This window comes from Podarcis cretensis (genome assembly GCF_951804945.1).
Source record: "Podarcis cretensis genome assembly, chromosome: 2".
Classification (NCBI taxonomy): Eukaryota; Metazoa; Chordata; class Lepidosauria; order Squamata; family Lacertidae; genus Podarcis; species Podarcis cretensis.
This window is the reverse complement of record NC_137171.1, coordinates 11,106,656-11,121,497: the sequence shown is the minus strand read 5'-3', so window position 1 is coordinate 11,121,497 and position 14,842 is coordinate 11,106,656. Positions and strand designations below refer to the sequence as shown.

The 14,842-nt window shown below is 42.9% G+C and overlaps 1 protein-coding gene and 1 long non-coding RNA gene across 3 annotated transcripts in view; one reads left to right on the top strand and one right to left on the bottom strand.

Annotated features, from left to right (window-relative positions):
- LOC307210706 (homeobox protein Hox-D3-like) overlaps positions 1-4,715 on the top strand; it is a 93,191-nt gene extending 88,476 nt beyond the window's left edge. The window contains exon 5 of one of the 2 annotated variants that reach the window (XR_013836085.1): positions 1,827-4,715. The gene's annotated coding sequence lies outside the window, so the exon portion shown is untranslated. The remainder of the gene's footprint in view (positions 1-1,826) is intronic. The other variant, XR_013836086.1, reaches the window with a different exon arrangement.
- LOC307210810 overlaps positions 1-14,842 on the bottom strand; it is a 554,287-nt gene that overhangs the window by 256,763 nt on the left and 282,682 nt on the right. The gene's annotated exons all lie outside the window — the stretch shown is intronic.

Sequence of the window (14,842 nt, the reverse complement as noted above, 5' to 3'; positions counted from 1 at the left end):
GGTGGCAAGCCCAATATCACCCAGTGTTCTTTGTGGCTGTGCAGTTGACGCAAGCAAATGAACCCGGGTCTCATCAGGGGACTGTATGGGAGGGAATATCATTAGGATTTTCCCCTATGGTATGATATAAAGGATTTGGGAATAACTGACTGTTAATTGGTGAAAGGGGGAAAAGTAAAGTTACATTATATTAAGACAATTTACAGGACAAAAATTTTAAAAGAGGGAAAGGATTTGCTGAAATGGATAATTGACCTAGAATACAAAAAAGGGAGGTGTGAGGAGGTCAAGGAAATAAGCTAATGAAAGATTAGTAATGAGGAGATCTGATGTATTTTTCTTTGTGTTTTTGTTTTTGTTTAATGGGTTTTATTTCTCTGTTTTTTTTCTTTTTTTATATATATTGCGATGTGTTGTTTTGTTTTTGTTTAAAGTGGTATTTTTACTTTTTCTTTCTGTAATTTTTGAAACTTTAATAAATATTATTTTTTTTAAAAAAAGGATTTCCCCCTATGGGCATCACCACCATGTTTTGCTCTGCCCATGAGAATTGACTATGGTTTCAGTAAGATAGATTGGGAATTACTGTCCTCTGAATTTAGACAATGGGGAGAGGGAAGAAATGGAAGTGGCATATTTAAATAGGGCAAAATAAAACATTTCCTCATCCAAAGGCACGCTTAACTGTGGAAATTACAGGTTCAAGAAATGCCCAAGGCTGCAAAACGGGGTGAGATATTCTGAGCCCATTGGAACTGACCTTTGAAAATGGCTCAGCACACATTTATGTTTGGAAGCATTTAAGAACATGGATGTTAGGTAATGTGATGAGATCAATGAAAACAAGGCAACCCATGCCAGCAGGCTTACAGTCTAAAAGTCATCAGAACAAAGGGAAGAGGGGACAAGGAAGGAAGAAGAAAACAAGCAAACTCAGTCCTTAAAGATGTCATGACCAGCCAGAATGAAAACAGAGAGCCAGGAGGCCAGTGGAGATGGCCTCTTAGCAGAACCAATGAAACAATCCCATTTCTCCTCTCTCCTCTTTCTTCCTCCCAATAAAAAAGGGAGGTGCATCATTGAAAAGTTCAAAATAGGATATGGACTTACAAAAATTTGCACGGGCTATTTTGTAAGTTCACCGTATAGTGGTTAGAGTCTTGGACTAATACCTGGGAGACAGGTGTTCAAATCCCCAATCGGCCATGAAACTCAATGGGTGACCTTGGGCCAAACACAGTCTCTCATCCTAACCTACCTCGCAGGCTTCTTGTAAGGATAAAAAGGGAGGAAAAAAACCATTGAGCTTCTTGGAAGAAAGGTGGGACATAAATGTAATGAGTAAAATAAATAAAATAAAACTATTGTGTGCTTGTCGGACCAATACATGCATACCAGAGGATTGTATTTCTCTTAGTGAACTGTGGGGATGTGAGTGATTTTCATTTTTTGTGCAATGTCTATATATTGTTACGTAATAGTAATAATAATAATAATAATAATAATAATAATAATAATAATACCTTCAACCCAAAGGGCCCATGTGCTCTTCAGTGTGGTATTCAGCACGAAGCCTGCCTTATTCCTTTTCAGGAGGATATTCATTGGTTTAGGGATTTGTTTTCAACATTGAAATAACTAGGGTGGCCCTTGTGGGCAGTGAAATGCTATCAAATCCTCTGACTTACATTATTCGCTTTCTGGACTTAGGATAGAAATGAAGGAAAAAGTTGAATACGTATCAAACTGAACCAACAACTAGTGTCTAAATGTGGATGACATCAACAATACCTTTAATCTCTGCCCTTGTCCATGCTCTTTTGCAGACACAGCAGGTCTGAGGCAAGAGAGAAGCAAGCAAGAAGATTTAAGATTTCCACATTTAAACATTCAGTGCCGTTGCCTTTAAATGAGACTTAGAGGTTCCTGCCAAATAAATCGGATCAACAGCACTTCCTATTTTGTGGTATGCTATTGCTGTTAGGTGATGGACAGTTATTGAAAGAATTCAGGACTAGGGTTTTTTCTCTCTCTCTTTTTAATGCTTCTAATGTGAACCGCTCTCAAGGTAACCATTACTATCTCTTAAAAACATTTTATTATGAAGGCAAATGTATGTTTTAGCAATGCTCAGATGGCTACTTAATGTCATGTTTATCCCAGGCCAGACACTCTCCGAAACAAATGAGAGTTTAAGATCTAGCTTTCCTTTTTGTTTAATGGAGCTAAAGTTGTTTAAATCATCCACTTCCATATAAACGTTTCACTTAAAACAAGCCGACCTATTCCTCTCCATTAAAAGTTCATTCATCAAAAACCAGGGAAAGGTTTCAGCAAGTTTCAAAGAGGGATTGGACATCTCTGTGGAGCAGCAAGAATAGCTAATAGTTTCACATACCGGAGGAGGGGACAGAACGTGAAACCTCCTGCCTCAGGGCTATACCTGATCTCTACTCTTTCATTATGGGCAAGTGATCTCATCAAAGGTTGTGTATTCCCTCCCCCTGCCCCCCCAAGCTTCAGATGTACTGCCACACATGTGCCGGGGACAGGATATGAGTCTATAGGCGCCATATGTGCAACTCTGTGTGGCACGGCATTTGCCAAGGATGATCTCTGACAAGCACAGGATTCTTGGGAGCTAATGAGATGCACAAATGCAGGAAGCTCAGAAGATCACATTTCCTTGTACCCACACTGTATCATTAACACCCAAGATGTAGACCATAGGGAAATACATGTGTGTCCAATGTAGCAACATGTGAGGTGTTAATGCTGGACATGGATATATGCAGAAAGTATGACTGACAACAATTTGCTCATGCAGATAAAGAATTTGATACAGCATTTTTATTACTGGAGTACTACAATATATCCAAAACAATGGGAGAAATTGGAAGGATCTCAAAAGAGAAGATAGACAGGGATTGGAAGGTGTTTAAAGGATACTTGCAAAACCATATTGAAAAATCAGAACTCCCATTAGAATATCAAGTTCTGTTTTAAATACTGAAATACTAAATAAGATGGATAACAATGTGTAATAGAAAAAGAAGCACGAAATTAGGTTAAAGGTGTGTGAAAGAAAGTAATAGAAGTGGAAAGAAATTGCAATTGAGTAGACTGGAAGTCTAACACAAAGGTGGGGTGAGGGGTGGTGGATGGTGATGGGAAAAGGAATTATCTGTGGGACTGAATGTAGGTATGTTTGAATATTTTTAAGGATTGTATGAAATGTATGTTTGTATGCTTGTATATTCACAATATGTGTGTATTAATGCTGAATTATTTTAACAATAAAAACTTTTCAAAAAAAAAAAAGCATTTCTGGGACTATATCGTATATTTAAAGTACATGACTCCCCCCTGCCAAGAATTCTGGGAATTGTAGTCTCTTACAGATGCTGGGAATTGAAGGGCTACAGTTTCCAGATTCTTTGGGGAAAGTCATGTGTAATAACAACAACAACAACAACAACAACAACAACAACAACAACATTTTCCATTCCAGCAGTAAAGGCATCACAGATACTGTTTCTTTTATGCAATTGAAATGTTTGCATCCTGCTTCGTAGACTAATAGTCCTCAAGGCAGCATACAAGGCATACTCACTTAAGCATATCTGGAATGTTGCCTACAAAGTCAAAAGAGCAATATAACATTAATGCATATGGACCATCTCCTACAACCCAAACACATTTTGTCTCCTCCTTCTGAGGAGACCCTGAGACTTTTCACATTTCACCATGCCTTATGCAAGGAACTACAGCAGCAGATGTAAGGTCCAGATTCATGTAAAGTCCCAGTTTCAATAGCTAGCACTGCTAGTGAAAAGACTCAGGAAGCTCAGCCTGGATAATTCAGTTGGTTAGAACAAGATGCTGATAATACCAAGGTTGCAAGTTTGATTCTCATATGGGACAGCTGCATATTCCTGCATTGCAAGGGGTTGGAATACATGATCCTCAAGGTCCCTTCCATTTCTGTGATCCTAAGACCTCTTCTTCAGAGCCTGAAGAACCACAGCCAGCCAGCCAGGGAGATGGTTCTGGACTAGATGAACAAAAATCTGAACTGGCAAAAGTTGGCTTCTTAGGTACCAATGGTAGAGCAGCCAGGGCCAGATAAAATTACTTTGGGAGCCATATGTGGCTCATGGGCCACTTGTTGGCCATGATCCCAGACGACATGTGCATTTAGAGATACAGAAACATGTGTTCCTACCTTAACACACACAAGAGCATCCCAATTGTCTGCTTGGCGTCTGTCACCTTTTCAATCTCATATTCTTCATTTGTGTGTGTTTTCCTTTTGAGATGTAAATGGCTGCACTTTGTTTCTGTGGAGTCTTCTTTCTATGAAATGATCCCAGCCACGCATAGATCTGTATTCAGAGCATGCAAAGATGTGCACTTATCCCACTTCTGACTGGCGGTTTGTAAATAAAGAAGTGCATGGCCTCTCTGGAAGTTCCCCTCCTTAGCCCAAGCTGGTTAATTTATTTGTATAAATTCTACGATTGCATTTTATGTTCATTTAATGGCTATTAAGAAGAGGAAAGATGCATTTTTACGTTCTTATGACTGGTTTTGTATCATTTGTCTGGGCTTCTCTGTAGCAAATTAATTTCATTACGATTGTTTCTTCCCAGATGTGTTTGCTGTTTGCTGTTACTCTAAATAAAAACTAAGCAAGTACTGAAGGAAACAGGCCTGGTCTCTTTATACGATGACTGTGTTATTCTCTTACGTCTACCACAGCCAAGGAAAATATCCTTGTCCTTCTTTTAAACTCTGAAGGGAAGAAACTAAATGCCCATGATCTATAAAAAGAAATCACACACACAAAGAGAAGAGGATACCACTTTGTCAGTTCCGCAGATGTTTTCCAATATCCTTCATTAAATCTGTAAAATTAAAACACATGGAACAAAATGTGCAGTGCAGGCTGGCTAATAAGAGAAGGAAAAAGTTGTTAATCAAACACGTGGCCTTATAAAATAAAAGAAATAATTGGAAAAGATATCTAATTTGTCTATTGAATGCCTCCAACGCTCTCTTTATCACTTAGATGGACAGAATATAATTGGTACGGTGAAAGCCATCAATCTTCGCAACTGGGCTTCCTGAGCAGACTACAACTATTACTGTCATATTATGACACCATAATATCAAGATCAATGTTGTTTTAAATGCACTCCAGTTATGGGCAATTGGTGACAATAAAAACAGTGACAAATTGATGAAACAAGCATCAAATGATCGGGTGTCTAAAATAAACCATAAATAATCTTTAGGGTCTTTTTTTTTGGTTTTCATTTTTAAAGAAAGAAAAGAAAATAGCCATCGAATTCACAGTCACCGTTTGTTTGTGTGTTTGTAGATGTGGACAGATTTGACTTCCACGACGGATCAATCTACTCTAAATGTATTTTTGGTTCTGCGTTATCTGGCAAGATGCCATTCCATTGAAGGGAGAAACTTTCTGATTTGATTTAAGGGTCATTCCACACCACGTTCATAATGTCATGTTAGCATTACTGCGACCATAAGGAGGGATTAGATAATTTAAAACCAAAAGTAGGCAAGCTGTTGTGTGGATGAGCAGTCTCTGCAACTGGATGATAAACATGAATGCTTATAAAAGAAAATAGGGTACATACACACTGTGCATTTAAAGCACTCCCCCTTCAAGAACCTTGGGAACTGCAGTTTACCCCTATGGAACTACACTTACCAGCACCCTTAACAAACAGGGTACTTGGGCATACGCAGCCTTTCTACCACCCATCCTTCCTTAATATCATGTTTGTGGGTGGAGGGGAAGGAAAAGCCAAGTCCCTTCTTCAAAACCTGCCCCTGCTCCTTTCTACTCTCAGCCAACCATGACCTCCAGACCCTGAAAATATACCATCCAACATTTCTCTGGTGAAAATACGGGCGTCCTATTCAACAACATCAGCACCATCAACAATAACATTGTTGTTGTTGTTGTAACCCACCCATCTGACTGGTTTGCCCCACCCACTCTGGCCAGCTTCCAACATATATAGTAGTAGTAGTAGTAGTAGTAGTAGTAGTAGTAATTATAATAATTATAATAATATATTTATTTATACCCCACCCATCTGGCTGGGTTTCCACAGCCACTTTGGGTGGCTCCCAATAGAATATGAAAAACACAATAAAAGATCAAACATTAAAAACTTCCCTAAACAAGGCTGCTTTCAGATGTCTTCTAAAAGTCAGATAGTTGTTTATTTCCTTGACATCTGATGGGAGGGCGTTCCACAGGGTGGGCGCCACTACTGAGAAATAATCATGATTATAATAAATAAAACATAATAAAACATTCAACCTTAAAAACTTCCCTATATAGGCTGCCTTCAGATATTTTCTAAAGGTTGTACAGTTACTTATCTCCTTGGCCTATGGAAGTTGCATAACTCCATACCCTCCAACATTTCTCTGAAGAACATGTGGATGTCCTAAGGAAAAGTGGGACATTCTGAGATCAAATCAGAAACCATGGTGGCTTCTGTAAATCCAGGACTGTCCCTGGAAAAGAGGGACATTTGGAGGGTCTGTGAAAAGGAAGCAAGGCAGAAGCTGCATTTAGGACCAAGACAAGGAAGCAGCCCTTGCACTGGGACCTTCTTTCCTTTCTCCTCATGATCCTGGCTAGAGAGGGGCTTTTCAGTGCAGCTTTCAGACCACATTTCCCTGTTTCCCTACAGCCCTGAAGTTGCCTTCAGAAGGGGAAAGAGTGTTTGAGATCTAAGAAGTAGGGCCATCTCACCCATGAGGTGGACTGAGGCAGCCACCTCAGCCAGTAGAATCCAAGGAGAGGCACCACTGTGAGTGCTCCCTGCCACCACTGGAGAAACAAGGAAAAGCAACTGGGTGTTCTGGGCTCCAGCGAGATCTCACAAGAGACCCAGAAGCAAATCCCTTAAGGTAGCCTGTGGTAAAAAGAATCCAAGAAAAGCATTAGTATCAGGTCTGCATCCTAGCTGGGGTCCAATTCAGAAGGAGGTAAATGAGGGCCAGATAGACTTGAGGCAAGAGAAGTGGCCATGGATGAGCTGGAGAACAAGCACCACATCAGGCAGTGAAGAACCAGAGAGCAGAGGTGGGAAAAACAGCCACAGACAGGCTGGAGGTTAGATACCAGATCATGGGGTGAAGTGTTCTGCATTTGTCTTAAATGTAACAGACTGAAGGAGCTGACTTGGGACAGCAGCACAGGAGTTAAGGTGCTGGAGGCCCAGGTTTGAGACACACACCATACCCCCCAACATTTCTCTGATGAAAATAGGGACGTCCTATTCCATATCCTCCAACATTTGTCCAGTGAAAATAGGGACGTCCTATTCCATACCCTCCAACATTTGTCCATTTGTCCTCCAACATTTCTCTGATGAAGATTTTGTTGTTGTTTAGTCGTCTTAGTCGTGTTCGACTCTCCGTGACCCCATGAACCAGAGCATGCCTTGGAGACTCTCACTTTCTTCTCAAAGGTTCTCCTTTTTTATGTCCATAGAGTTTTCTTGGCAAAATACTGGAGTGGATTGCCAGTGGATTCTCCAGGTGGATCACATTTAGTCTAAACTCTCAGCTATGACCTGTCCGTCTTGGGTGGCCCTGCTTCTTGGAGTTATTCAAGGCAGTGATCCATGAAGGGGCTGATGAAGATAGGGACATCCTAAGGAAAAGCAGGACATTCCAGGATCAAATCTGAAATCAGGATGGCTTCTGTAAATACGTGACTGTCCCTAGAAAATAGGGACACTTAGAGGGTCTGACACACCACAGGCTTTCAACTAAATTTCTATGTCTAGGCAGAATTTTTCTCACAGATGTCATATTCTAGCATGCTGCCTCCTTCCCTGCTCCTTCAGACTGAAATGGTGCTTTTCAAGAAAATATCATTTGATTCTACTTAATGCATAAACTGACCCTCAGTCTAACTATTTAGCCCTGGTCATTTGCCAGAGTGTTTTGCCTCCTGCGCATCATTTGAAGACCCAACTACACATCAATATGAGGAGGCCATCAAAAATGGCAGCCCTCTGTCAAGTTCATCTCCCTTCCCCCAAAATGCAAGGGTGGCTAATCAGTTGCCCTCCAGACAACAGTTTCCTTCAGCCTTGACCCTTGGGTCTACTGGCTGGGGAGGATGGGAGCTGTAGTTCAGCAACATCTAGAGGGTCACAAGTTAGCCACATTTGCTGTGATGTTTGGTCAGATTGGCCTTTGATGGTTCCCTTACATCTCTCTCTGTTCCTGACACCTGCAGCAAATGATGTGGAGGGGTGGGGGTGGAGAAATGATATGGACAAGACTGGTTTTATGGGGTGATGTAATGATAAAGTTTGTAATTTAGAGATACTCCCCTGGTATTAAGAAGCTGGTAATATGAGGACTTGCCGTAAGGTCACATGATAATCTGGGCAGTTCCAAAGGCCCAGAAGTTGCTGCACAATAAGTTTGTTTTAGAGGCTCAGAAGTATAATGTTGTTTCCTGCTTGGCAGAGGGTTGGACTCGATGGCCCTTGTGGTCTCTTCCAACTCTATGATTCTATGATTCTATGAATCCTATTTCTGCTAGCTTGTTTGTGGGCCCATAATTATTACAGGCGAAGAGGAACACTTAGCGATGGGAATGTTGCCTTGGACAGCAACTGCATCTTGAGCATCACATGTAGCTCTGCTCAAAACTTGGATGCCCTCTACAACTTTCAGGTGACTCTGCCTTTTGCATTAGCCGCTGCCTGAGCAGAAAGAAAAGACATTTGTTATGGCAATGGCACCTAAGTGCCACCACCATTTCAGGACTTCCGTGGCTGAATAATATTTTATTTTCTTTGAGGCTGTCTGAGCACCGCCTTATTGAATCTGGCTCCCAATAGCTCCCTGCAAAGTGGTTTGGAGACCCTTTGCGCTCCATCTCTATAATGAATATGAAATGTGAGTGAAATTTGGGAAGTGGATGAAACTTTTGACAGTTTCTTTATAGTTCCCTGAGTCAATTTCTCGGAGGTGCTAATACATTATTCCCGGGGACACTTATTACTTGGACAGAAAAGTATTAGCTAACTGCTCCATTTTGGCCATCCGCCGTAGTAATGAGGAAACTTTTTTTTTCCTTGGAGGGGGTAGCGAGGGGTAGGGTTGAGGAATGAAGAAAAAAGAAGAAGAAGAATCATAACCTGGTTTCAAAAATGAGAAGCCAGCTGTGAATACATACAGAGAACTCCAGATTGCTCCCCTTTTCAGACTCGATCTTAATTTTCAGCTTATGACTAGGGCACCAAAAAGGAAATACAGAGATTTCTCACTTTACTGTAATTTTAGTCGGCTGGATGGAGTTAGGAGTGAAACCATAAGAGCTAACGGGAACTCTTTTATCCAATATTTCAGCTTGCACACACTCCTCATAGAATATATGACTCAGAACAGTTTTAAAAGTCGATGGGTGCGATATAATTCAGGCTTCTGTTATGAGTTGGGGCATAATGCATGGGCCTTCTCCCTGCTACTTAGACCCCAGGAAAGTGTGCAAAAGTGCATGGATGCTGCTGTGTGCAGTTTCCATTCGTTTAAACAGGGCTAGCCTAGGGGATGTTCCCATTGGGTTGTCTCCTTTAAACCACACTGTTCAGATGTCACATTGCTACTCATTTTGTATCTCTCTTCCTCCTCCTCCTCCCACCTCCCCCGCTTCGCTAAGGCAAGTGCAGGAGTCAAGCTGGTGTTTGAAATTAAAATGGAGAATGATGTTGTAAGCATGCATAGCAGGTTTCATTGTGCTCAAGTGAGATATGGCACCACTGTGCGTTTGATATATTTCCCACCTCCCTTTGAAAATGGCTCAAGCTGGCATCTTGATTTGCAAATGCAGAATTATGTCCTGAACGTGTGTACCATGTCTCCATGTTCAAGGGAGAGATTGGATTACAAGAGGCCTCCATCGGATTACAAGATTCCAACCTCCATCGTCCCTGACAATTGGCCATTCTGGTTGAGATGATGGGAACTGGTTGTCCAAGAATATTTGAAGGGTCACAGGTTCCCCATCCCTGCTGTAGGGCACAACAGAGACGCAGGTTCCCTCTCCTTCTGCCATGTGTACACAAGGACACCGCACCAAAATGTTAGGGGTGAATGAGTTGCTTATGCACACTTCCCATATCCCAATTCCATCCACCTCCTCAACTTGGGCCTTTGACCAGAGTGGAAAGGACAAGTTGGGAATATGGAGTGAGATGCTTTACTATTTCAGAGTAGACCTATTGAAATTAATGGGCATGGTTAGCTTAGGTTCATTCAGTTCAGTGGGTCAATCTGAGTAGGATTTAGGACTTAGTTGACTACAACTGATGCCAAGCATACTTTGGCTTCCTGTTCGCTGTGATATCTGCATAGCACAGATATGCACTTGGAGGACAGGGCGAACCCTGTCTCTGCCATGCCTGGTGGATCAATGGAGGCTGGTCCACTGGGGCAAATGGGGTGTCACCCCACCAACCTCAGTCTGCCCCTAGCCAGGAGGTGGCCCTGGCTGTCAGCTTCTTCCTCCTCCTTAGTCTCAATGCAGCCCTTGTAGAACTCAGCTGGGAGGAAAATGGGGACAAAACTAGAATGAGTTGCCTCTGCCGGCCATTGGCTATCTGGCTCCACCTGCTATTTGGGCTACCTGCCTTCTGCCGGGACACTGAGGTCCAGCGCCGAGGGCCTTCTGGTGGTTCCCTCACTGTGAGAAGCCAAGTTACAGGGAACCAGGCAAAGGGCCTTCTTGGTAGTGGCACCCACCCTGTGGAATGCCTTCCCACCAGATGTCAAAAAGGAAAACAACTACTAGACTTTTAGAAGATCTCTGAAGGCAGCCCTGTTTAGGGAAGCTTTTAATGTCTGACGTACTATTGTATTTTAATATTTTGTTGGAAGCCGCCCAGAGTGGCTGGGGAAACCCAGCCAGATGAGTGGGATATAAATAATAAATTATTTTTATTATTATATATAATTCTGCCCTACCAGCCCCAATGGGCACCAGACCCTACTGATCCTTCCAGATGCAACTGATGTTGCCACAGGTTATTGGATCAAGTTACTTTATGGGTTGAGGGGAGGGGGAAAGAGGGCTTCAGGATATTCTGCCTGGCACTTGCTTATTAGTTGGATTTAGTCCCTCTCAGGAATGGCTGAGCTCCGGTGACATATGAGATGACCGCCAGTAATGTACGACGCACAGTGAGAGAGAACACCCACTTAATTAAAATACAGGAGATATACTGCCCGGGTGCAGACAGGAATGGCTGCGTGTGGAGCAAGAGTTTATTTGAGGCATCCTTCATGCTTGTGATGATCGCAAGCGGCTTTAATATTGAAATATGTGCCATTTGCTAAACTCGAGCCATCCCTAGCGAAGCAGCAGTGGCGGCGGCGGCAGCTCACAAACAAGCGAAATAAATAAATAAAGCAGCCCCTTAGTTTGATGAAAAGATACAAAGAGTAAATACATTAATAGGAGGTAATTGAAAACACGTGGGCAATCTTTAAGCAATCATGCTCTTGCATAAGTCAGGATGTATGTGTGGCTGTGTGTGTGTGTGTGTGTGTGTGTGTATATATATATATATATATATATATATATATATATATAATGGGACATGACACCCAGGCCAGCTGGCACAAATCACTGTGTCCCAGTGTTTTATGGGGTGAGGTCTCCGACTGTAACAGCGGTGTCATATTTAGATTTCTAATTATATTTCGAAATGCTTCACTAGCTGCTCCTGCAGCATGACATTCATAAAAATCACCAGAGCTCCCCTCTCCTTGCTGAACAAAGGGAAGACAGAAGAGAGAAGGATCAAACAATGAAAGGAAGGTAGAAGGCTGTGCAACTTCCCTTTATTTAGGGGACAGAGGTTCTCTGGTTATCAGTCATTCCTGGTTTCCAGGTTAATACATAAGGTTGTGTGTGTGTATATCTACATCTACATCTACATCTACATCTACATCTACATCTACATCTACATCTACATCTACATCTACATCTACATCTACATCATCTATATCTATATCTATTTCATCTATATCTATATCCACACACACACATACAACTCTAAGTTCTGCATAAAGTGAAGTTGTGTGCTCAAAATAAATTAGCCTGATCGAGCTGCGTATCACAGACTGGCTGGCTGTAGAGGAGTAGTGGGAGGCTCCAGCTGGGGAACCCCCCAGGGGAAGAAGGCTCAGAGCCAGGGTGATAGGATGACGATTAGTGGTCAGAGGGAAAAGAAGGAGCAGAATGGGAAGAGCAGGTATTGGAAGCAGAAGAGGCAACGGGGTTTAGTGAGCAGGGAGAGTCTGTGGCAGAGAGCAGTCCAGAATCAGAGGCAGAAGCTAATGCTGAAGAGGAGGAGGCCCAAGAGGCGGAGATCAGGCAGGCTGGTGAAGAAGCCAGGGGGGGTCTCCCCCTCCTGCTGCAACCAGCTCCCCTATCCCCTAGTTTCCCAGAACCACAAAGGGTATGGAGAGGGCAGAGAAAATAAAGATAAGGTGACAAAGTTTCAGATTGCTTAGGAAGGACCTGAGGGAGGCAACTGTGTACTCACAACTGCCTCATTGGGGCAAGATCTATTGGAAATAATTGCTGTGGTCACTAGGCCTGGTCACTTTCTTTGACTAAAGAGTTAACTTCGCTGATGCCGTGTGAATTGCTCCCGACACCAGCCCCAGACACTGCCTCTCTGGTGACCCCAAATCAAGTACCTTGGTGCATTACACTTTACAACAACCCTTTAAGTGCAGACTCAGGTCACTGAGCCTGAGCTTCCACAGCCTCCACTCAACATGAACCACCACTGGCAGGATTGGCAGCGACAGCACCAGGCATCTGGAGAGGACAGAAGATAAAGAAAGAGCTGTGAATGGAGAGTGGCCCTTTCCCCACCCTTTAGGCTGCAGGGTTCTAGATTTCATGGGGAGCCTCCTCAAATAGAGGATCTTCACCTTCATACTCATGAAAGGCTCTAAAGTTTAGATACAAAAATGTGTAGAAATGATGCCCTGGAGAGGAAGGGGCTTGTTTTTTTTGTTGTTTAGTGGTTTAGTCGTGTCCGACTCTTCGTAACCCCATGGACCAGAGCACACCAGGCACTCCTCCCGCAGTTTGGTCAAACTCATGCTGGTAGCTTCAAGAACACTATCCAACCATCTCGTCCTCTGTCGTCCCCTTCTCCTTGTGCCCTCAATCTTTCCCAACATCAGGGCCTTTTCCAGGGAGTCTTCTCTTCTCATGAGGTGGCCAAAGTATTGGAGCTTCAGCATCTGTCCTTCCAGTGAGCACTCAGGGTTGATTTCCTTCAGAATGGAGAGGTTTTATCTTCTTGCAGTCCATGGGACTCTCAGGAGTCTTCTCCAGCACCATAATTCAAAAGCATCAATTCTTCAGCAATCAGCCTTCTTTATGGTCCAGCTCTCACTTCTATATATCACTACTGGGAAAACCATAGCTTTAACTATACAGACCTTTATGCCAAAATAAGGCTGTGTATTTCAAATCATGATGTGCATTTGCTTAGCCCTTTTAGCCTTCATGAGCATTCTGTGACATCACAGCAGCTTATCCAGTAGCAAGAGTGCGGTCAGGGGTTACTCCAGCCAAAACTATGCAAGCCCAATGCACATGGAGCTGGAATGTTTCCCTGATTAATTTGTCAAATTCATTGGTTGCAAGACATTTTGATTGACTGAATGGGTCCCGCCAAATTAATAGATATGTACATTGTTATTATTTTAAAATTATGTTTAGTACAATTATTTGTAAAAAAATGCAGATGATAAGGACTGTCTTAAAAGAGTCATCCCCTCCTGAGTGTGAGCAAATGGAGAATTTGTATTTGAGGATGATGTGATATGTGTGTGTCCAATCTAAAAACAAATTATTATTTTTCTCGGAATGATTGTTTTCTGCAGATGAAAATCTATGCAGACTTAACTGATTAATGAATTGATTAATTCACTAAAATGCATATAATAATAATAATAATAATAATAATAATAATAATAATAATTTATTATTTATACCCCGCCCATCTGGCTGAGTTTCCCCAGCCACTCTGGGCGGCTCCCAATCAGTGTTAAAAACAATACAGCGTTACATATTAAAAACTTCCCTGAACAGGGCTGCCTTAAGATGTCTTCTGAATGTCAGATAATTCTTTATCTCTTTGACATCTGATGGGAGGGCGTTCCACAGGTCGGGCGCCACTACCGAGAAGGCCCTCTGCCTGGTTCCCTGTAGCCTCACTTCTCGCAATGAGGGAACCGCCAGAAGGCCCTCGGCGCTGGATCTCAGTGTCCGGGCTGAACGATGGGGGTGGAGATGCTCCTTCAGGTATACAGGACCGAGGCCGTTTAGGGCTTTAAAGGTCAGCACCAACACTTTGAATCGTGCTCGGAAACGTACTGGGAGCCAGTGCAGATCTCTCAGAACCGGTGTTATGTGGTCCCGGCGGCCACTCCCAGTCACCAGTCTAGCTGCCGCATTCTGGATTAATTGCAGTTTCCGGGTCACCTTCAAAGGTAGCCCCACGTAGAGCGCGTTGCAGTAGTCCAAGCGTGAGATAACCAGAGCATGCACCACTCTGGCGAGACAGTCCGCGGGAAGGTAGGGTCTTAGCCTGCGTACCAGGTGGAGCTGGTAGACAGCTGCCCTGGACACAGAGTTAACCTGCGCCTCCATGGACAGCTGTGAGTCCAAAATGACTCCCAGGCTGCGCACCTGGTCCTTCAGGGGCACAGTTACCCCATTCAGGACCAGGGAATCCTC